Genomic DNA, 25,128 nt, shown 5'->3' with positions numbered 1-25,128 from the left:
AGCTGATGAAAGGGTCAGAGGTAAAAGATGTAACCCCTGCCTGATGTTAGGCTCCATTTAAGCTACCATTAGGTAAAAAGCATTGCCTCCGCTCTATGAAGCGGAGGCCAAACATTCAGCATCATCATGCATAATTACAGCACATTTCTACTTCTGCATCACCATGACAACGTATCTGCATATTTAATTCTTCTGCGTGTTCACTGGACGTGTCGCTGTTATCTAACAGCTGAAATATCAGCAGAGCACTTAACTGCGCTCGTCACAGCTTTGGAGGTGTTGCAGGTATATGTGAGGGACAAAATGGTTTGACAGAGACCTTCAACAAAAATCAGAAATACTGCAGATAAAGATATCTTCACTGGAGTGCAGAGGAAGGCAGCGCTCTAAAAGAACACTTAGCTGCAGAAAAGCACGACCTACTGCTAATTGCCCTTACTCATCTAATAGTTGCAACAGCTGTATCGGCACTGCAAATGTCCTAAAACTTTAATCTACTATGTCTAGAGCCCCCCGTGTGCTCCAATATCCATCATGCATGATTATGGTATCAGGTTTATGAGTAGAGGTGACCGTCAGCAGATGATTGGTGCAATAGACACAGCAAAGCCTGCAGACAGCCAACAAGACCTCCTGGTGGGCAAAACAATAGAGAGGGGAGCCTGCTGGGTCCATGTGCATAACCAGTGGTGACACATAACGTTTGTGTGTGTGTGTGCTGTGGGATTATGGGGGAGACAGGGGCTCTAATGCTGGCTTCAGGACACAGGCATCTTTTGTCCTGCTTCTCTGTCATTTGGCATCCGATTACAGGAAGAGCTTCCATTTCCACACACCAGTATGGCTGCTACTTCTACATGGGAAATTCAGACCATATACAACAAACACACCACTGTGACCCTCCAGGGCTACAGAGCACCTCTCCAGCCAGTCCTGCGTCTGGCTGTCCTATCAGAGAACAGATCAGAGTTGGCTGAAAGGCGACCTGGAACAACAGCACTGACCTCTGTCTGATTTCATAAACCATGTCAGAGTCCTAGCACGCATCACGCAGGGACATTAATTCATGCTCACACTGCAGTTTTTGCAGCCCAGTGGATGATCTCAAACAAAATTCGCAGGCTAGCTGAACAGTGCTGAGTTCATGAGCAGGACACAGTAGGCAGGGGATCAGAAATGTTGGCACAGAATCTCAGGAAGACAAAACTAACAAGTAAAGCTGCTGGGCCTGATGAAATAAAGCATGTGTACCTAAAGCTCCTGATGATAGACTTCTATAATATTAACTTTTCCTTAGGTTATTTGCTGTCCAATCAGAGGCAGGACTAAGTTTAGCCATCTGAGAAAAAATACAGCTTCCTTATAAATTTGAAAAGGTCATTTAGAAGAATTGAACACGGTTCAACATTTGTTGGAATGCTATGGGCCGTCATCCGGAAAGGTGTGCCGTGCAGCACACACATCTGGTAGATTACTTAGAAACTGTAACTCTTTATTTTTCCATTTATCTTTCAATCGTTGCGACGTGAACTGAAATTGTTGCTGATGTAAAGGTTCCAAAGCATTTAAAGTCATTCCTTATATTCATAAAACATATGTGCAGTGTTTTTACTTCTGATAAGCATTCAAACTCAATGCAAACTCACTACAACTGGACTTCCTGGATCATAATTGAAGTCCCTCACCTGTACCTGATACAAAACCTAGCATCAACACAGACTCTTATATGTTCCCAGTCAACTAGTAGCCATTAGATTACGATGTTAGTCAACTATTTGTTGCAGATTAATGTTTTAAAATCAAATTTCTAAATATATATATTTTTTCAAGCAGGTAGACTGAACATTTTATTTCTTTATTTCACACAAAATAACATCTTTCCTTCCCTGTTTCAGTCATCCCAACCATAGTTGTGAGGTTGCTATGATTTTAAGCTGATTCAGGATGCATTAGCCTAGCTAGGGAATGCTAACTAGCTAACTAACTTACTAGGGAATGGTAAATGGTAAATGGTAAATGGTAAATGGACTGTACTTAAACAGCGCTTTTCTAGTCTTCCGACCACTCAAAGTGCTTTTACACTACAAGTCACATTTACACTCACATTAACACACTGGTGGCAATGGCCCAAGTGCCAATCTCCAATCAGGATTGTATGCCCATTCATAGCAATTCGGGGTTCAGCATCTTGCCCAAGGACACTTCAACATGTGACTGTAGCAGTCAGGGATCGAACCTCCAACCTTCCGATTGAGAAGGATGATAGTAAAGTTGCATTAAACGAGTGCTTTCCCCACTCAGTGATGCAAACTCAAATCCCGGCCCTTTTACTTCACTAATTCACACACAGCAGACAATCAGATGTCATAACAAATGCAAGTCAGCCTATGTTAGATGCATATATTACCCACGAGGCCAACTTTCTTAAAAAGCGAAGGCTTGGCAGGTAACTCTGCAGGTGATATAAAACATACCAAGACAACAGACAAGAAGCTGGTTCCAAATGGAGTTCGAGGGGAAACAAAACAACCAATGAAAACTTTTTCTCATCAACAGTTGGGTCTAATTATTGGGAGGCATCCCTCTATGGGGATCATGTGCCTTCAATATCTTTTAATCATAAACCAAGATTACAAAAATATGTGTTTTTGCAATGGCAAAACTAGTTTGTCTCCAGCCTTTAATGTAAAACGCACAGAGGCAGAATGGTGGGACGAAGTTGTTCCGCCTCTGAGCCGACATCGCAGAGTGTAACAGAGGCCTAATAAAGGCGAAACGGCATCAGTGTAAACGTGAAGCGAAGCCGGCAGGGTGGAATAGTGCTGCGTGTGTGTGTGTGTGTGTGTGTGTGAAGCTCGTGCTGCTTGTTCATACCTCGTTTGTTGTTATACAACCATGACCACCACGCTACACACCACAACACTAATACTTGATTTGTTAAGATGGTTTAATTTGATTGTAAACAGATCTCTACTATTAAATGCCTTCATATTATAAAATTATGTGCCAAAAATAATGGTTAAGCCAGATGGAGGGTACAGTGCCTGTAGTACTTGAGGGGTTAGGTGTTGCAGAAGAGCTCAGCGATGGTTGGTGCAGTGATGTTGATGATGAAAGCAGCCCTATATTAAGTCCGAGCACTTAACCAAATAGACAATAGGAAGCAGCAGCAGCAGCTCAGTACAACAGCCTGGGCTCAGCCTGCAGTATGTCCAAGCATCAGGTATCAGAGCTTATTGTTATATCTTCACTAATTTGATTCAGTCATCTGCTTTCCTATGCTCAAACACTGGAGGGGAAATCTGACACTAGAGGGTGTGGGGAGAATGCTGGGGGGGTTGTAAAGGGGGGAGATGGGCCAGGGGGAGGAGAGAGAAAAAGAGATGCACACCACACCTCTCCTCTTCAAAAACATCTACATTATTGATAAAGCCTGGCTTCTGCAGGGAGGGACCACAGCTCACTGATCCTCTATATCTCAAGCATGAGCAACCAACACAGACAGCACATTGGCAGCTCTATCCGAATCAGTTTACCTCAAGACCAAACACGCTGGTGAGAGATAAAGCATCAGCACAGAAGACGGCAATAAGAGGTAATAAAAAGCAAATGCGGAGGAGAGGATGAGACGGAGTGAAGGAGGGAGCAGGGAGTTCGAAAAAAACGGTCTAGATAACAAAGATAAGAAGGTGAGTCTGTCAGATGGCTGGGATGTGTGGGTACCAGCTGAACAACAAACCTTCTAAATAAAAGCCTGATATTAAATGAAGGCAGAGAAGCGAGGGGAGGAGAAGGAGGAGGAGAAGGGAGGGGATGAGGGCTGCAATGAGAAGGCAGCAGCAGCAGCACCACTCGTGACACAGTTAGCGACAGCGCTTGTTTGTTCGGCACAGCCATGCCGCGGCAAGCTCGGCTCGCTCTCTCGCTCAGCTCCACTTGCTACGAATCTTCTGCTGTTGTCAAGGTAACAAGCTCTCTGGACTGGGAAAAAAAAATCTTCACATTCAAAAGATGTCTTTTCAAATGCTGGCCCCGACCTGAAACTTGCATGTGTTCTCAATTTACAGCACAAGCTCTTGAAGGTATCATCAGCTCGGCTCTGCAGCTGAGGCAAATGCTTTTCCATGGAATTTAAACATTCCCAGTACAAAACACAGTTAGTGCTCTCTCTGATATGATGGTATGAAAATGCATGACAGCAATGACAAAATAATAGTAGCAAATTAGTAGCAATAGTGTTCAGAGCTGCCTTATTAAAATACATCAGTTAACTAATCCTAGTTTTCACCAGCAAACAGAAACCAAACTAAAAAGTCTCATTGCCCTCTAAACACAGAGCTTTCTGAGTGGTTGAAACATCCATGGGATGTCCCCCAGTTTGTATAACAATTATTATTATAACGCAAAGAAAGTTGTGCACCTATCTTATTTATTTTACTACAGCTTGGACCGAGAGAAAAACACTGAACTTGCAAGACGTGTTATGCCTGAAGTCCTTAAATCTCTTGCACTGAAATAGTACAATTGAAAGATTATTCTAGATTACATTCCACTTATTGTAACATTATAAGGGCTTAAGAAATAACACAATGGATCTCCACCATCATACTTTAGTGTTGCACCAACATCCCATGTAAAAAAATACAGGGCGGCGCAACACATTGTATCAAAGAGATTATGCACACAGTAAAAAGTATATCAAGCATTATAGTTATGACAAACGCACCTAAAAATTCAGCCACCCCCAGCTTCATATCATCTACAATTATATTCTATGATTTCCATCCTACCAACTGACCTACATATAATTTATTTTCAGCAAATAAAGTGAGCGGTCTTCCTACAGATTTTCCTTTAAGGACCACTGGTTATGGTAATTTGATAATAAACACTTAATTGCTGAAGGACACCACTTTCCTTTAAAATGTTTACATCACTATATGTCTAAATGTACAGCCTTTCTGTTCTTTCAAATCTTATATAGACTGCACACAATGTGCATTAAGCTGCTTGCAGCAGTGTCACTATAGCAGAAGAAGTGCTGCATAGACAAAACATGAGAATGCCGATAGGGGCAAAGTAAGGGGTGTTGCTTTGGTTGTATTATGTAATTCAATTCAACAATTAATGTGAAATTCTGACAATAAGAATATTCAGGTCTGTCCAGTCGTATCAGCAGCAGATGTACAAGGCTGCTCTTAAGTTAATAAAATGTGATTGTGAACAATTGTTTTTGAAAATGAGAATAAATAGGCTACGTTTCATTATCTTTAAAAAATGAAACTGAAAACGACAGGTACCAATAGATTATTATTATTAGACAGAATATTATAACCCTGTCGGTCAATCTGAAGGACAAACAAAAAGGGTGGCACAATCAACAATTACAAATATCCAAATTCTCCATTCATAATTTTTGTTTGCCAACACTTCATCACTTGGTCTATATCATTTATTGTGCAGAAAGTCAAAAACGACACTGCCCATCATAAGTCACCAGAGCTCGAGGCGACACTTTCACACTGCTCATTTTGTGTAAATTAGAAGCTGTACGTATTTATATACATCTTACTTTATAGATAAATTTCCTGTCAACTGACTCACACAACACAACAATCATTTCTGAACTAACGTTAATGGAATGACGAAAGCAATGCTAACAAGCAGTTGTTCAAGGCTACTTGTGCCGCAACACTTCAAAAATCTGTGTCAAAAAGTCCACGAGACACTTGCTTGTACGGGTGCTTTCACACCTGAGCTGATTGGTCCCTTTGAAACGAACCCTGGTGCGTTTAACCGGATAGTCCGGTCGGTTCAGGGTGGTGTGAAAGCAATCTCAAACAAACAGAACAAACAAACAAACTCTGGTCCGCCTGGAAACGGGGGTCTCGGTTTGCTTCCAAGTGGTCCAGAATTTAGTTCACTGTAGGTGAGAAAGCAAACCAAATATAGGAAGTGAACCAAAAAACTGTGCAATGTGGGTACTGCTGACACTAGCAGAGACAGCCACGCAGCCAGGCAGCCAGGCATCCAGGCAGCAAGATGAGTGAAGGACAGACGTGGGGGAGCGATCAGGAAATAGAAATATGGGCTGACCAAACTATTTCACAAATGCTCGTTGAAGCGCACAAGAACACGGAGGTTTCCAAACTTTTCAGAGAAAAACTAAAGGAGAAAGAAACTGATCGATCTGTGGAACAATGTGGCTAAAAAAAAAAACTCACAACGTCCACGATCGGAGTGTGCTCTCCCTCTTTGTTTACTTCAGGGGGTTTTCCCAAGTGGAAATTCTGACCAATCAGAAAGCAGTTTCCTTGCGCATCAAGCTTTTGGTCTGCTCTTGAAAGTTGCCATGTGAACACAAACCAAACTATAAGAGGCAAAATGCAACATTGTAACAATTTGGTCTTTGATTCGGATCAAACAAACAGACTTATGGTATGAAAGCACCCTAAGATTCACGTCAAAACAGCCTCTCCAATTAAACCTTCACATCTGTATCAACAAGGCAGGGGTGGGCGCTGGTGGGCTCGCTGCCCTGCATCAGAATTTGCCTCTGCCCCATTTTCCAGCATAAACACTCGTCGATGCTCCAGAAAAGCAGCACTTCTTTTCAGACTCGCTCTCTCAGTAGGCACATCCCAGCGACACAAAGCTGGTTTCTGCTTTCTTCAGGTTAAATACAAAATAAAACACCAGGTTATAGGAGCATTTTTACTTTTGGCTCAGGCGGCCTAAATTATTGATCTGGAATGAGTTATCAACAAACGCCCTTTCATAGCCTTGTTCCATGACTAGTGAAGATTTCCAGACATACAGACACACCCACAGTCATGTTTCAGAGGACACCACTTCAAACTTCACTACTACTTTAAACTTTAAACACTAAACCTAACCTTACCTAAATCTTAACCCAAGTCTTTACCCTAAAATGTGACTACCTTAACAGATTTAAGTCCCCACAAAATTAGTACACGAGTGTACATACACACACATCACCCAGAAACTGAGTTTCTAAAAATCTTCACCGTGGCCAGAGTTTTACAAAAGATCCGTTTTCAGTGACCTAAAACGGCGTTTGTGTGATAAAAGGCCAAAATGCAGAGAAAAAGCTACGTTTTGAAAAATACCCATGTAGGTGTGGACATAGCCTAATACAGCTGTGAAAGGCAAGGTTCACACAGCTAGCTAGTTCAAAGCTAGTATTTTCTGCTCATCTTCCCTGATGGCTCCGCCGATCAATAATAATAAAAAAAATCAAGACAATTGCACAGATGTTCACATGTTCTGCATACTGAGCTAAGGACTGGGATGTAGCACTAAATTGTCACTCGTGGGGGAAAACCTGTAGTATGGTAGATTATATTTGAAGAGCAAAGTTTCAGTCAATCATCTTACAGAGGAATATTCAGTGTTTTTAACAATGGCATTATACAGTAAGTGAAGGCCAGCCAGCCTATTCACTGACACTGTGATTTGATTTTCTATCATAAAAGCATGCTCTGTCATTCAGCCTCACACACAACCTGAGCTTTTTCCACAGTTCTGCCATTTGTCATATCCTGTTGCCATGGTTGCAGTGAAAGACACAGCTCTATGAATGTTGGAAATGGAGGAGTAGCAGCACATGGTACATTATCGACATAAACACCCTGCACATGCTCTAACACCACAGAACAAGTCGACTGTGTTGGTTCTGAATGCCTGCGGCCATCCGCTCACCCACACAATCCTCAGCCGGTTGAAAAGCAGGCATTTAATAAATATCTCCAGCTGACACACATCGTCTCCACACGTATACTAAATCATGTATCCAGCTGCGGAGCCAGCTCTCTAATTCCACACAGGGATGTGAATCTCGGAGTCATATCAATGCACATTTTTCATCAAAATACAACATTTGTCTTCACCATATGGAGCGACCATGCTCATAAAGATTATCAGAGAGTATGGATAAGGATTGCAGCAATATTTCGAAGAGTAGACAGAAAACAATTCAAACAGGCCGTTAACCGACATCCTCTTCTGGACTGCACAGGACAAACAAATGATGGGATAAAATCCTCCATCCTTTTCTCCATATGTAAAGAACCATGCAACAACTAATTGTGTCTTCTGTTGAGGAGGACAGTAAGTACTTTTACTCTGAAAGGCAATGCCATCTACCACTGCTGCTGCAGGTAATCTCTGTTGGCCTCTCCTAATTTTTCCGTCCTGCTCTTGTCAACTAAAATAACATCTGGTCAGAATAAGCTCTTCAGATATTGCGCTCCATCAGGGATCTACTGTCCAGTGTGATTGGTAGCACCCTTGTTGTCAGGAGGTGTATTACCTGGTGGGAAAATTGTAGGTGTGATACATGGTCATTCCCCCATTTAGCTGATGTGCAGGCGCATGGGCTAGCTAATTTCTTAGTAATAGAAAGTGCTTGACATGACTAACCCAGATTGGTACATGTGCAAGTTTATGCCAAGGATACTACTGTAGCCTGGACAAGGGGCCATTACAGACCTGCCTCGTACTGTATTCTGCAGGGCTGACAGTGTGTGTGGCTTGAGCCTGTCGAAACGGAAAAGAGGGGCACTGACAAACACTCATTCTGTCCTCATTGGAAATCTGTCTACACGCCTGTGCAGGGTGTGTGTGAATTACAGCAGACTGAAAGCACTGCAAAGCATAGAGTGGGGATGCTGCTACAGACATCTGTAGATATTTATGTTAAGACAAAACAACCCTATGTAGGAGTTTTGCTGACAAGACGCATGCTATGACAACACCTGAGGCTATCAGAGAATACTGGAGCGACTACTATGAACACTAATTGCCAATGAAAGCTGCATACTATGAACATACGCACACCCACGCAGTATAAGTGTACTAGGAGAGGGAAGGAAAAAAACACACACAAGGGTCTGCTGCAGAGGGTTTGATCTCTCAGATGAAAAGCAATCGACTGCTCTCCACGCTCTCCTCTGTGGAGGTGTGACTGCAGCCATGTGAACATACAGCTCTCCGGACAATGGCTATTAATTAGAAATATCTACAAGATGTGTAAATCCCCCCAAAATTTAAATAAGACAGATTAGTAGAGGCAGTATAATGACGCAATGATGCAGAATCTCAGTTTCACAAGACACAAACCTCTCTACACATTTACCTCCAAGTTGAGCGTGAGGTAAATAATTTAGTTTGAACAAAAACAAGAGATGGGCATGAAGACAGAAAAGAGCCATGGTGCTCTGAGCATTGTAAAACGTTCTTCATGCGTACTGATGAGCAGGAAAATGTTGATGAGAAAGACAACTGGCAACTCTTAAACCTACCAGACGCAAACATTTCTGTTCTTTGAATTAACCACTAATGTTCGCTTTGACAGAGAAGAATGATTTATATGAGTTCAATACAGTCAGGTTCAAAAATCTTGATTTGAAAAATTAATGGGCTCTTGTGTCAAATCTCAGGATTACACATCAGAATCTACCTGCAGGGAAAAACTTTCCCCCTCAAATATGCATATTTACATTTAGTGCATAATAAAAGCCTTGCCAATGACATTATTGTGCCATACTTAACACAAAATGCAGCAGACAAAAATTGGGAAATCACATCAATGTTGCCAGTGCTTGCATAAGGTTTACTATGACTTTTACAAAGGAGGAAACAAGGCAAACAGTTAAATCCAACGCCCTAAGCTTCCTGCGAGCAGTGCTTCCTGAGGAACCAAGGCTACTGCAGAGAGGTGGAGATGGGGGAGGAGACTGTCAGAGAGAGAGAGAGAGAGAGGGGGAGAGAGGACCATGTGAGGATGCAGTATGAGATCGTACTGCTGGGCGATGAAATAAAAAGAAAGGAGATAGAAGTGTGAGAAAAATAGCAGAGCGAACAGAGGTGTTATAAGAGAGGACAAGGCGCCAAGTGTGTGAGAGAGCAGCAAAACAGTGCACGGCAGGGCCCAGTTCAGGGGATGATATGATCCGTCCAAGAATCACAGAGGGTGATGTGATAAAATTCAACACGATGAACATTAGTACTATGAGCATGTGTATGTGGCTGTGCAAAATAGGTATGTGTAGAACGTGTAGATCATAACCACACGTGCATACATCAACATGCAGAAGAAGTATGCAAGGTGGTCTTGCCAAGGAAAAGTCAAAGGACAATTTATTTTACTCCTTTTTATATTGAAGGACCCCAAACACTGTCGAGTTTCAGCCAACTACTCCAAATTTAGCCTTTGATTACTAAATAATTAATTAGATATAATTTATAATAGAACAGCTGTAGCTTGAAATAGATTGAAATTCTTAACCCTTCTGCAAAGGAAGACAGGATCTGTCTTTTATCATTTGGACCACTCAAATGGTAAGACTCTAATATCCAAGACTTAAAAGTCAGACGCCATCCAATTTATGACATTGTTTTTGTTATACCAATGTTGGAGCAACATGGAGCATGAATATAATACATTCTGACAGCGGACTCGGGTTATTCTGACAGCATGATACATCTCCATTCAACTATACAATGTATTGGATCCTCACTTTTCTTTATAACTTGACATTGCTAATATTTCAATTATTAATTCAGGTAGAGTTGATATTTCATTTTGAGTTTAGGTCTTCAGCTTTTGGACCCAGCACTGTGCTATGAAACACAGTTTGTGTATTACCGGTGGGTTAACAAATACATAATCAGTTACTAAAGATGCTTTTCAGCAGCAGGAACTCTCCCCAGGAACTAGGAATCTTTTGAGGAACTCTGTGCGCTTTCACAGCAGGAACCAGGGTCAAAAAAGTTTTCCCCCTGAAAAGTCCCTGCTAAGGGGGTAGTACTTTCCAAAGGTCCAGGAACTTTCAGGGCAGGGCCTGCAGTGCTGATCGTTTCTGATTGGTCGAAACGATCAGCCTTTTATTTCACCCACTAGGGCTGCACAATATTGGGGAAAAAAATACATATAAATATCTTTTTGTTTGTTCTGCGATATTTATTGCGAAATTAAATAATACAGGAAATTATACCAGATTAATGCAGTGTTTTGATGTCCATATAAACTACTAATCAGATTTCTTATTATTTGGGACTTATTTGGGAACCCCCTTTTACTTAAGACACCCTTATAAAAAAGTAGGGATAGTTCAGGTGGAGCGACACGTTTCCTTATAAAATAAATACGAATAGACCTGTGGGCTGCTGTTGTGTTATTTATACGGTATGTCATCAACCGTTTCTGATGGTGTTCAAATCTAAGTTTAATCAGCATGATCTGCACCATGACAGTAACGTTATGAAAAGAAAACTCACGTCTCCTGCGTCCCGCAGTACACACAACCTCATACCGTACGTGTGCTGCGGTAAACACTCTGAACTACATGAACTGACGGTTCACGGAGCGGACGTGCCACAGAGTGTTTACTACCACAGCACACACGCGGTGAGAGGTTGTGTGTGCCAACAGGAAGTAGGAGATGCGAGCTTTGGTGCTCAATCCATTTGCAATGCAATAAAGCACGATCAAACATAGCACAAGTTGAATCTCCTCCATGCTAACAGGCTAACTGTAGTGTTGTACACAGTTGATACCTTCTTCTTCTCTGAGTTTTAATGGCGGTTGGCAATCCAGCTTAAAAGGTGCATTACCGGTGTAGTGCAGTTACTTTTACAGTTTCTTCATACATCATTGGCCTGATTTGCATTGTCCTTCCAGGACTTTAGACTTTAGAAGTTCCTGGTACTTTTGGTAGAAAAGCACCTTAAGTGACCAATTGTTATGACAAGCATCCAACAGCTGGTACTTTCACGGTTAGAGTGAAAGTAGAAATGTGGAAGCATACAAAGCAGACACTGCACTGATACATGCACACCTTGCATACCAATATTAAGACAAGCCCTGGGGTGATTTACAGTTATAAAGCAGACCTCTGTGGTCTTATGCGCTCCTATTTGCAGTGCTATGTGAAGCACCGCGGTGAAGCTAGCACTGCAAATCTTTACATTCTGTCACTGCATCGATGCATCATCATCAACTTCCGCATCACTCTACATCAAGTCCACACCTCTTATAACTGTACATCACAGTAGAACACATCACATAATGTTGTCTCTTTTCATTGTAACTTCGCATAGGGATTTAGCAGAAGTGACACCATAATTTAACAGTCTGATGTTAAATATACTTCGGTCTGCGAATCACCTGCGTGCCGAACCGCGAGGGGGGAATCCAGATGGATCACGCGTCAACTGCGATTCTTTACACCACTAGTAATCTTCTTTGGCCAAACAAAAAACTAAAGACAGATGACTACAAATAAAACTTCAAAAACAAGTAAAAATCCAAAGAAAAAGAAACTAATTCGACACTCAAATGAAGGCAAACTGTCTAAAAAGGAAAGCGACCGTCTGCAAATCAAGAGTCACAACTGTTACAAAGGGAGCCAACCGTGGACGTCTGGATATGAGGGAAGTGTACCCCCCAATATTATAACTTTAATGAATGAAAAATTACGATATGGTACCTCAATGCTCGGGGAAATCTCTTCAAAATATAAACAAAAAACAAAATGATGGAAAATGAGGAAAAAGAACAGCAATGACATAACGTAAACACAATTTGTAGTACATGTGCATGATTCTGTAACTGCTCACCTTTTTCTAATAAAACCGTACGTTCAAACTATGCAGTGATTGCGGGTGAGAACTGGCTTTGCATAAGTAATGTGAAGGAATAAAAGACTGTCCTACATCCACACCAGAGATTACACTGCTGGCTGCTGTTTCTATAAAAAGATTCACTGCAGGGAGTATGAGTGACACAGGCACACACGCAACCATACACACTCGCACAAACACAAAGATGGGCACAAAAACAAGGCAGTGTATTTATAGGGAGGAAGGTTCTAGTATCAAAAGAAACTTCAAAGATCAGTGTCTGGTTATCTGTAGTCATCCAATCACAGATCAGTGACTATTCCCAGCCTTGGCAGACAAACACAGTGAAATGCTGGACAGATTATTGGTAGCTCCAGGCCAACTTAAAATGTCTTCTGTATTTCCTGTTCTCCTATTTTCCACTTCTCATTTAGACCGCTTCCTTTCTTGGCAAAACAAATAACTGAGTGGAGTGTCTCTGCAATGTGACACAGGGATACAATGCGGATGCACAAGCCTCGTTACAAGGCCAAACACACTCAGGCCTGTAGCTTTAAGAAGGGCTCTGTGTTGCCACATATTCAGGAGGGAAAGTCCCTGTGCAGGCTGACTGGAGATGATGTGATTTTCCACTCACTGCTGACTGCTCTGGTTAAGCACGAGCGCTAATTCCTGTCCCTGCACCAAAATAAGAGTCAAGACATTTTATTTCTCGCCAGCTCTGTGACTGAGCAGGAAACTTCTTGACAAAGTGAAGTTTAAAATCCTTCATGGCATTATTTTTTGTACTGTTCATTTTGTGTTTGTATCAGAAAATTGTCAAATGAAAAAGCCAAACTGTGAAAAAATATGTAGTTGCTCACAGCGATGGTGTCAAATTGCAACATGACTGTAAACAATGACTCAAAATGGTTATAATTCATGTTTGTCAACAACTGAAACAAAACAAATTGAAGGCTGGGTTATACAGGACCACTTTCCTTATCATATTGCTAGTCAGTTGAATTATATACATACTCCATGTAACACACAACATTACTGACTGCAGTCAGAGAAAACACATTTACACATACCCTTTACTGGATAGAAATAGGAAACCGGCAAGCTGTTCAAACCAGTCGTCCTTTAAAGATTCAGAAACATTCAGGTGTACAGTCACTTGGTATGTTTGACAAATAGGATTATCTCATCCAGTTTCACACTTTACAGCAAACGCAAAAGAAGCATCAAACTGTATTAACAGAGCAGTGGTGTGACAAGCTACAGCAGTGAAGAAAACAAGGAAAGTGGGTGAGCTAAAATTAGTAACACCTTATGTCTTGCCATCTTGCTTCTTGTGCCATTTATAACGATCTTCTCCTAACTTGAAAGTTCATCACATACGCTTGGATTATTTTTACACTTCAAATGTACATGTGATTTGTACATGAACACAGGCAATTTATTTTAGAATCATTTGTTATATTTGTTGAAATTCTCTTAACAGCCCATCAGCATAAAAAACAGGAGCAAAATATTTGTACTTGTGGCAAATGAGCCCGTCCTTTCAATTAATGTTACAGGAAATGACCAGATGACCTACCTGCCTGTCATTTAGGCCCACATGCTGTGAGGGAAATCAGTAACTCTGTTCAAAATTGCTATGACAGTATAGGGTCATACAAACTGAAGGTGATACAAAAAATACAATTTTGCCACATTTGCTTCTTCTCTCCTTCCTTAGCCAGCGTCCTAGCTAACCTCGCAGTTACAACCAAACAACTCCAACTAATCTGAAGCCCCTTTTACACCGCCAGTTGAAGGCGGGACTGCTGAGCCTCTGTTGCGTCTCGTCTTTAACGTAAAAAACACTGAGGCAGAATGGTGGGAAAACATCTTTTGCCGCTGTGTAGAAAAGAGTAGCAGTTTTCTGTCGTCTTTCCTTGATTCAATCCGACTGTTCAAATGGATTTAATGCATGGCCCATCTATCTAGTGCAAATGTGCCAACGCTGGGTGTAAATGTATGGCCCTTTCTTATTGCGAAGATGAGAATATGATTTATCGTGCAGACTTACTGCCTAAGCACGTAGCTAAAGCTAGCAAGACAGTCACACAACAATAGGCCCTTTTCACAGCAGACATTTTTACATACAACAGTAGGAAAAGCACAGGTGTTAATAGTAGCATTAATGATGGCTGTATTCCATTTAGCTGCTTTAATTTCATGGTCCTGGTTGTGCGCATGCTGACTTCCTGTCATGGCTTTCTCAGGCATCTGAACAGAACAGAACCATTGTTAAAGTTATTATTAACACTTTCCTGCTGTTGGATAGCAGATAGGGGCATAAGGGACGACAACAATGTGTTGCAGTTCTCTCACCACACTCTCTCTAGGAGGAGTCCTTGAGAGTGTTCATGGAGGTAGTTTATGGCAAAGTAGTCTAATGAAATGAATGGTAAGGCTAAGGTTGTGTTGTTGTGCTACTGCTGGTCTGAGAAAGTCTTTAACATATTTCCCAAGATGCTTTTCAATCAATGTCAGATGCACACCTCCGAGGACACCCAAGTTATCCTGGAAAGCTGGATGAACTCCGAAAAATGACACACTGGCCTCATTTGTCTGAGCTACAGTTTGTGTCTGAACCCCCTAATGAGTTACAGAACAAGCTTCTTCTACCAGCCAATAGCACAATATGACCTCCATTACAGTGGGCCAGGAGCAAGAGCTTGAAACTCTGCAGCCTATGCAGGATTCACAAATAAGCCTTTATAAAGAATTCACATGAGTAAATCATCTGTCTGAAGGCAATTACCCACAAAATGTGAAGACGGCAAAGTACAAACAGCAGCATCGACAATAGGTGTAACAGGAGAGAGCTGTTAAAGCGGACAGTGGGATGAATCACAACCTCTTTATAGCCACCACCCCTGCTGTAAAGACAGAAAAGAGCTGAGTGGTGAAAATGCATGTAGTGGTCAAAAAGGGTGCTTAGACCCTTTGTGTTAAGTATACTGCCCCACGGCATGCTGGGGGGAGACAAAGTATGGCTGCATGTATTGGTGAGCAGGGGCATGGGCCCCGACTGACGGACCTCATCTCTTTGGTATTTAGGTATGCCTTTGCTTTTCATTCACATCCCACCCGCACAGGCGCAGAGGCCCATCTCCCCACAGTCGGCCCCTCCCCCCTTCCTGTTGTTGCATTTCAATGTAAATGGGTGGATGAATGGCTGCAGCTGGCCCATCAAAAGGCCAGCCCTGCTGAAGGGCCTTGGTGATTGAGATTCAGCCAGGCCACACCACCTCGACCCTCCCCCACCCAGCACTTTGTCCTCACACCCTTACCCCCTGTCTCAGCTTATAGCTCATCCAACATGAGGAGGACGGCCGGGCACAAGGGGGCTTAAAGGAAACTCATACAGCTGTTTGCACTGAGCAGAACAGTTGTGAGCATGAAGCTATTTCTCAAAGCAGCAATAAATCCCAGACATGTTTTCTTTATTGCAGGGTGACAAAGATTAGTTATGGACATGACAGATAATCCTATTCTAGCCGTACTGTGATGGGGAGGAGTAAAGACAAACCTGCTTTCACATACATCACTTTTACTTTCACTTGACCTAATTCTTCTCCAAAACGTGTTCTTGTACGATGCAGCTGAAACCGCAGTAGAGGAAAAAAAACAAAGCCAACAGCCACTTTAATTTGAATGCTTAAAGAACAATATTGTTTCAGTTCTGTAATTTGCTCTCTGAAAAACAAGTTTCTGTTTTCCAGAAAACCTAACACCCATCTTTTCTTGTGTAGGTAGGAAAGAGATAAAGGCTGAGGCCAAGACTTTTTCTGCACACTGGTAATTGTTTACCATCCAACTAGCATTGTGACAAATGACAATGTAGTTGAAGTTGAGAGACGTCTTCAAGCAGATTGTTAGCAGCACTTGTATGCATATGTCTGTTGAATATGAAGCTACATCATTGTCAGATGATAAGACGATGGGTTCAGGGATAGTGTTAGGGCCTCTTTTGCTCTCCATTTGGTTTGTTTTCCTGCATACAAGCGACGCCTGCAGAAACACTAATGGACAATACTACTTGAACTACAAACGGAAACCAAACCTTGTTTAACACTAAATATTTTTTCCCTCTCCTTGCTGTTCATAGAGATTGGACTTTCAGTAAAAGTCCCTGAGTACTGGTGGTGTTTTCACAATCACCACGAACCAAACCTGAAAGTAGCACCTGTAGCTCTTCACCTAACAATTTCACTATGTTAAACCAATATGACAGAAGATGGTTAAAATGTCCCAATGTAGATTTAAATCAGCTTCTTATGTCAGTCTCAGGCAGTTTTCCCACTGTTCAAAAACCCCACTAACACCCGCTAACATCCGGCTTTTTTGCTTAATGGGAAAGGCTACAATCGGCATTCAGACCATGGTCAAATGACTCCGTCGGTAACTTCTGCGACTCCTTGTCATCTCAGCTACAAATCCCACCCATCTCCATCCAAGCAGCGCTCTTACATCGTTGCAAATTTGTCACGCCGAGTTTGATAAACAGACAATAAAGACCTAAAAACCGTAACATCTTCACTGTTTACTAACCCTGTTGCGGGCGCGTTTGTGACGTCAGACAGTGACGCAGCAGAAAAGAGACTGAATGGAGTATACTTCACTGGCAATGGGAACAGAGACAATCGGCATCAATAAGCAGGTCTTCCCTACCATGTCAACATGCTAAATTTAAGTTGGAAAGGGGTATTATAAAATGATGAGCTAGCATAAACAGAAACATAGCACCAGAACATATCCTATCCTCTCACTTTCTTTCACAGACATATCATTGTGATATGTGCACTGTGTTCAGCCTTATAACAAAGCTTATTATGAGGTTTAAAAAGAGAGCAACCTTAGCTTTAAATGGGGAAGAAAAATGGGCTGCAAGTATGACACATAGAAACGGCTGAATGAGTCCAGGTAAGCAAACTGTCTTGTATTTCTCCCTGTGTGTCAGCAACTGGCTGAACAGACCAGAACAGCCGAGCCCAGAGGGACACAGCACACAGCTCCCAGACCTGGCCGACTAACCTCAGGACATTTCCAATGCCACGTATGGATAATACATCCTCCCGTGCAGTCTCCTGCTCAACAGCACATCCAATCAAAACACCAACTGTTGTTTCCAGTGTTGCACCACCCCTTATTCATGCTTGCCCAGACTGAGCCACACAGCAGTTTGCCTAATACCATTACCTATACTCAGGGTGTTTTCTCAAGCTTGTTAGGTAATATTCTTTTGTAAGATTAACCCTTGATTTAACTGTCTGATATTTCAATGGTAGCATGTCATGGCGATAGAAAACTGCTACTGATGACAAATATGTTAAGAAATAAAAATACCTAACAGATGTGTTGTTATAAGGAAACAATTTCACTCTGCAGATGAGTATTCAAACTGATAATAGCTGAGCATCTGAGGGGTAATTCCGCAAGAAACTGAAAGTGTAAACTGTACCCTGTAGGCCTACACAGGTATTTGTCAGTTTGCAAATCCAAATTCCCCTCATAAAACTCTTTAACATGAATCTCATAGAAATCTAATACACCTTCTGTCTTCAAACTGACATTTGATTATTCTCCTTGCCAGAAGCAAACGTTTATTTTACCATCAAATTTGGAATCCTTTGAATCACTATGGCAAACTAAGCAAGTTTTTCATCAGCCCGTGTAACAGTGTCAAAGATTTGTAACTGTAATCTACAGCTGAATAAAGATTCAAGCATATCAGTTAGTTTCCCTAAAAAACAAGAGGAAAAAATATCCCATTTCCAAGCCTTGATCAGAAGATCAAAAGCCACGTCTGTAAAAAGCACATTTCTGGAGAAGCAGCAGCATGCCAGAATGGAGAACCTCTCCCTTTGATGTGCAAGAGATGCAGGGAAGAGAAAATATTATCAAGAGCGGCACAGCGGAAGGCTAGGAAGTAAGCGCAGCCCAACACAAGTTAAAGACGCCATCAACCATCAGGACCTCCAAAACCTCGAAATGTGGCTCTACAGTCCCTGGAGGAAACAGCAGGATTGGGGCCCGCCATTTTGTTCCATTTCGCTTCAAGGATAGAGGAGGGGGCAAAGGACTAGGCTGAATTTCAAAGGGCTTCAGATGCCATTTGAGTATCCGCAGAGATTGTGCTGGTAAAAAAGCAGCTATAAAAGATTTACACAACTCCAAACAGGGAGGAAGAGAGGGGAGTGAGAGAGAAGCGAAGGCAGAGGAAGAAAAAGGAAGGCAGGGACGGACAAAGACAGGCAAGAAACAGGAGTAGCCATGCTTGTTTACCTAAATGGACCACACTCTCTGCACGAGAGGGGGAGGGGAGAGCCAGCATGGACAGAAGGCAGGCAGAGTGGGTGCTGGAGTTGAGGCTAAAGGCTCCTTTTTGCTAATACAAGTAGCACAACATCCAGTTATATTCTTCCAATGGAACCTTAAATAGTTTTCACAGCAGTATTCAAGGAAGAAATTGCACAATGTACTGCGTACTATGTCAGCCTCCTACGCATCTCAATGTTACATAATTCTTGTTATAAGAAGGCATAGGAGCAGAGGAAGAGCCACCCTCTAACAACCAGTCATATCTCAACAAAACGCAGTTTTCTGTCAGATTCTTAATTAGAAACTAACCACATAAACAGTATATTTGACCACTACTTAAAATATGCCAGTTAGGGGAAGAAAAACAAACATGCTATTAAAGCATACAAACAACCATGGAGAAACAGAGTTGTGACATTGGATGGGAGATGTTACGGAAAGAAGAAGACATGGCAATATTGAGCAAACTAATATGATACTTGTATATATGACACATTATGTTGGTTACTTGTTTAAAACATTGTGTAAATACAATCATAAAGAGAGGACATTTTGCAAAACGATGTGCTGGTCAATGAACGGATAACTGCTATGCCTTAATTATGTGCAACTTCAGCTGAATGAAACTGACAGGACTAATGCTAGACAAAGACCGCCTACAACAAGGAGATATCTGGGCCTACTACTGGACCACTAAACATGCTAAGTGGTTTAGTAAGTTTGGTCGAGTTGGTAGTGCTTAGTTTTGGTGCGTCTATTCCAAGTAGGAAAGAATGGTGGTCTGAACACAAACTCTCGTATTGTGGTGTGATCATATCAACGGTGTTACCCAAGTGTATCTGCTCGCAGGATCCTATGTGTTAATTGAAGTTGCTAAACATGCGAATATTCCCCCACCTGGATATGTCGGAAAAACAGTGCCGTCAGTTTTAGGTACATTAAATTATCCTGATGCACTATGAGATCATACAGTTTCCCTGCCTTCTCCTAATGCGTCTCGATTACTGTTGCTTTCAGCACTAGATAAGACTGACCCAAGTCCACTCCGATGACCTGTTAGCTATGATCTGTGCCGTAACTTCTTGGACGTACACCAACTACTTGGGTTCTCTCTTAGCTACAGAGCCCCTCTACAGCTGTCTCCAAGGCACACACTATCAATTTGGCTTACTATAGGTGCATGACACCAAAGTAAGCAGACATTACTTTGATGTAGTTGTAATAAATGGGACAAATGAATGCCAAAATAGCTCCATCATGATACCGTTTTGTGAAGACTGTATTCATGCTTTGTGATGCCTGTCAGCTAGAGAAAAAGTAAACAACTTTTTAAATGTTTGGATTAACCGCAACGGGGTGTCACGCAACATTAGTGGCTAGAAATATTTAATTTAGTGACAGAATCTTGATTCATATTGGATCGGCAGAGCTTAGAGCTTGACAGTTTGATCTGAGTTTTGCAAGCATGTTGTGTTAAGCCTACAGCTAGATTAAACACAAATAAACCCTGTAACCTTGTTAATACAACCTCAAACTTGCATAAAAACTCTTAACCAAAACAATAATATCTGTGCAGATTTAGCTGAAGGATAAATCAACTCATTGGCATCTGCCATAAAATACAAACAAAGGACGCAGTCCTTTCAAACTAGGGGCCAACAGTAAATTTGAAACATTTGCCAGGGTGGCTACCAATATTCACTCCTGATGTGGCCAAGGATAAAAGATTGGTCGCAGTATTAAAATTTCCTTTAACAAGATGATGATGGTCCTGAGTAAATTATAAGCAAAGCATCTCCAAAAACACATTAAAGGTGAGTCAGGACACATACAATACCTGTTTACAAAGAACATCTGGTTCAGTTCCAATAAAACTGACTGTGAAAGATTAAATACATGTAGTCGAATACAATAGGCAGAGAAAGTGTTGCTGCCATGGGAATATATGAAACCATGCAGCTGAAAAGTTAATATGCAGAGTCATATTCTGAAGCACGATGTCTCCTGTGCAACTACTGCAGTGCTCAATGAATCTGCACTCTCTTGTTTATCATCCCTGATATGCTTTTTGTGATTTGAAAACACTCCTACTTTTATTTGCCGTCTACAGTTTCAGTTTGTGCACAGTGGGTTATTCAGTGATTCTTGCTCATTCGTGTATTTCTTGAGCTCATCCTTTAAGTAAGATTCAGAAAATACATGACAGCCATTAAAAAATAACATAGGCCAAAAAAATCCTTATAAAAGGACTGAAGGATCTAGAAGGAGAAACAGAGCCGTCAGGCTTGTTTACTACAATACTTCTCTCACTGTAATGTCACAATGGGCTGATGTGCAAGCAACCAAGAGGTTGCACACGGGTCAACAAATTTACTTCATCTGGGTAAAAAGGAAATTAATGGAGTCTGACCAGTTGTGAGACAAGAGCCACTGCAAGGCAGTAGATGAGCAGAAACATAGAAATGTTGCCTGCCTTGTAATTACACTAAAACTTGTAACCCTCAAGCTATAATCACAGCTTGTGACCTTTCTGACCTCACAGAACTCCATTTCCTGTTGCAGGCCCGAGAGCATAGCTTATTTCTTGGGTCCTACTGATGGGAACAGGGGCAGAAACCTAAAGCAGTCACTAATGGGAACCGGATGTGATAGTCAGTTCAGCAGTGTCAATAAGCCTGGTAACTATTCTCGCTCATGGCAAGGTATATTTTGACTCTCAGAGATAGTCGTATGAATCACGTTTTTTAATATAGGTACTAAGACAAAACAAATGTGCTGCAACGTCTGTAAACATCTGCATGCAGTTTGATCTTTCCTGGTTTTGAGGAACACACACCACTACAAGACCCCACCACTGTCTTAATATTGGCTACTTTTGATCTCACTGTAATACTCTAACAAAGATTTAAAAATAGTTATTCCAAAATAGCATAAATATAACCACTCTATTACTACCCTGTGAAAAACGTGCTTTCAAATCACTGCTACTGTCAAAATAATGGCACGACACAATGATTACACTTCAAGAAAAACCTCACTTTCCCTTCTGTGCAATGGTTATCTTACATTGACAATGAAAAACACATAGATCTGGTTAGGTATAAGAAATAACATTTGCCAGGATTTCTGTAAAAACGCCTACTATATTTAAACTCCACACAACACAATCCTCACAATGTAAACAAAATAGGGCCTGTGATCGCATTTGAATTGATTGTTTAACTATAAAAGAGAAATAGGACCTACATAAGCTCTAGGGAGACAGAGATATGCATCACTGCCTCTGCAGTGTAGTCAACATGAACGCCCCAACAAGCTAAAACACTCTCAGTATCTTGGTGGAAAACACCACCAGCGGCACTGCAGTGTTTTCCTCAGCATTGGTACTGCACCAAAGTGGAGAGCTTCTCCTCCATATTCTATTTCCTCTACAGCTAATTTCAAATCCCACCATGCTGTGCCCCTCCTTTGCATGTTTTTGAACACAGAAACACAAGCACTCCACTGACCTAACTTAGGTTTTTGTGACAGTAATCAATCTGTACAGCCTACTGTGAGTCTGCTAACTGTAAACAGATAGTTTCTGATAAATCCACGTAGCTCTGGGTTACACTGTGCTGTACTTTCACAAATTCTCTTCAGTGTTTTGGTCCTGACAAACTAATTCATTGCTCTCCTAATAGACAGGCTTGTAGCACATCCGTTTTGCTTTACTGCTGGAACAGACTAACAAATGGACAAGACATAGCGCTTCATGACAGGAATTTATTAAGCTGAGCATACTTGGCTGCAGAAGAGGAAGACTAGTGCTGCTTTAGGTAAACAAAAAATGGTAAACATATGGGTATTAATATTGCATTACCTATAGAAAATAAATTATAATTGTTGTATAAGATCTTAAAAGTACTAATCCTGAGAGTGTGCACATATTTAAGCACAACAATACGCTACTACTCTATAACAAAACTAACTGCAGACATTAATTCATTTTAGTACACAACATAAGCTTTCCAAAAGACATGCACACGATCTGTAACCCTATTGGTATGCATACACTCATACGTGCATGGATGGTATCTGTGTATGCCGCACTTGTTTCTAACTCAAATCATTACGTTTGATTTTATAATATCAACACAAAGTGCTAGTCCAATCACACATGGGCATGTATTAACCACTGCTAAAGTGAGTTGGCTTTTAAAAAAGTAAAGAGGTTTCGTTGCCACAGTGTAGGAAAAAAGACATGAGTGCCTTTTTGTTAAAATTTTCACAATTTCAGAAAAATGAATAAATACAAAAGTATAACCACAGAAAGGCTTCGTTTAAGAAGCAGGGCAGCGTGCTAAAATTATTTGTGAATTTCCAGTGGAAATAGAGTCAGAAGCATAATCATAATAACCATGAAGCAGAGTTTAAACATTTTTATGCTTAATTAAACTTAAATGCGAAGTAAATTTAGATTTTGCAAGTTGACCTTTGTCGCAACACACATGAACCAGAGTGAAGCATGGGGGCAGCAAGTCAGTTTGTTGTTGTAAACGAGTTAGCAATGCAGGACCAACAATAATGTGACTTACCTCAGTCTGAATGTCCACAAATTCAATAAGATATCTGAATCTTTAATGTTTAGTCTATGCCGCGATGTTTTCGGCCGATGCTGGATGGTCCCATTTGTTGCCGTCGGATCAGTATCGACTGGTCCGAAGACATACGCATAAACTCGCGTCGACCATTGCAGCTCAGAAGCAGCTCACTAGGACCGAGGCTCGCGCTAGCTTGTTAAAACCGTACACACCAACAAACAGACGTCCACAGAAAAAAACAATAAAATATCCACGAAATCTCGTTTACAGCGTAGCTATTTCGTCTTCACCACAAACTACGAACCTTAAACACTCCATTTGCAAAACGGTAGGCTTGCTTGGGTGAACGTAAACCATCAAAAGATCATATTTTGTTTCGGTTTAATCCTCTCCGCCAACCAGTACGAGCGGTTTTCGAGCGGCCTTTGACTTCGGTGTATGGACGCTCGCGACGGAAACGCTCTGGGAATGAAACGGGCTCCCTGATTGGCTCTGGCGCTGTAGGCGGATACCGTTTCCGCACAGGAGGAAACTGACGCCATTTTGGATCCGCATAGCACCCTGCTCTCCCTTCAGCACAAACACGAGCAGGACTCCAACGTGGCTGGTCGCAGTTCACAGTTTCAAACGCTAGAGTCCACACTCCATTATATAGTTGGAGACTAAGAAAAGGAAATGGAGTACAGGCAGTGGGTGCACTCGTTTTCTACACTTCTAGAAACCTAAGTCTTTATATATACGATTGTTTTGATTTTTCATAGGTTATCTGTAAACGTTGATGGGTCTTGCGTAAGGTACAAAAGATATATGTTAGCATATAGTAAAGATAGAAATTAAGGCAAACAATCCAACAACGTATCAAGCACCGGTTTTGCCAAAATACTTCTCACGAAGTATAATTACATGCATCAGTATTTGCCATCAAATTTGGCGCTCTGAAAGGAGCACGTTTTTTTCTGATGGGCGGGTCAGGACGGGGTGGACCACCGAGTTGGCGTGTAAGCGGAGTGTGCTGGTGAATAAACTAGACGCACCCACGGTCAAAAGGAAACGCAAAAGGATGAAACGAAGGCTCCCATTGGCTCTTAGAAAAAAGTCTACACTTGTATTGGTTTCCACAACGTGTCACTCAAGCTGACCTGTACACGTATCTTTTTACCTTGATTATTTACAACTGAAATTGGGTTACAATTATGCTGTTTTCTGATGTTTTCATTCCAACCCTCCACCTGCTGATTTCACTGACTGCTGCTCCTTCAAGTAAAAAGGGAAAAAGTCATTTCTCTCAAGTCAAAAATCACTTGTTGGTGTGATTATTGGAATCATACTGCAGACTGTTGGCACTGCATGGCACAAAGCTCCACGATTCTTCATCTTAAAACGTGTGATAGTATATGTGCCTCGTTCATTTGTATTAATTTAACTAAATATTGAACCACGGTTGGCTGAGTCCAGAACCCACATAGTCATCCAACAGCGCACTCTGCTGGAGTCACTTGGAAAACTATTTTTGTAGGCTATTACCGTAGATTGTACAAATAAC

At 41.5% G+C, this 25,128-nt stretch overlaps 1 protein-coding gene across 1 annotated transcript in view; it reads right to left on the bottom strand.

The window, feature by feature from the left end:
• The window catches only part of ankrd11 (ankyrin repeat domain 11), a 103,589-nt gene extending 79,598 nt beyond the window's left edge, over positions 1-23,991 (bottom strand). The window contains exon 1 of the mRNA XM_069657868.1: positions 23,580-23,991. The gene's annotated coding sequence lies outside the window, so the exon portion shown is untranslated. The remainder of the gene's footprint in view (positions 1-23,579) is intronic.
• Positions 23,992-25,128: the final 1,137 nt, after the last annotated feature.

Source organism: Semicossyphus pulcher, unplaced genomic scaffold, assembly GCF_022749685.1.
Source record: "Semicossyphus pulcher isolate SPU_LCO1_2020_fin unplaced genomic scaffold, fSemPul1.0.p SCAF_1, whole genome shotgun sequence".
Classification (NCBI taxonomy): domain Eukaryota; kingdom Metazoa; phylum Chordata; class Actinopteri; order Labriformes; family Labridae; genus Semicossyphus; species Semicossyphus pulcher.
The sequence above is the reverse complement of the archived record's forward strand: the minus strand, read 5'-3'. Positions and strand labels throughout refer to the sequence as shown.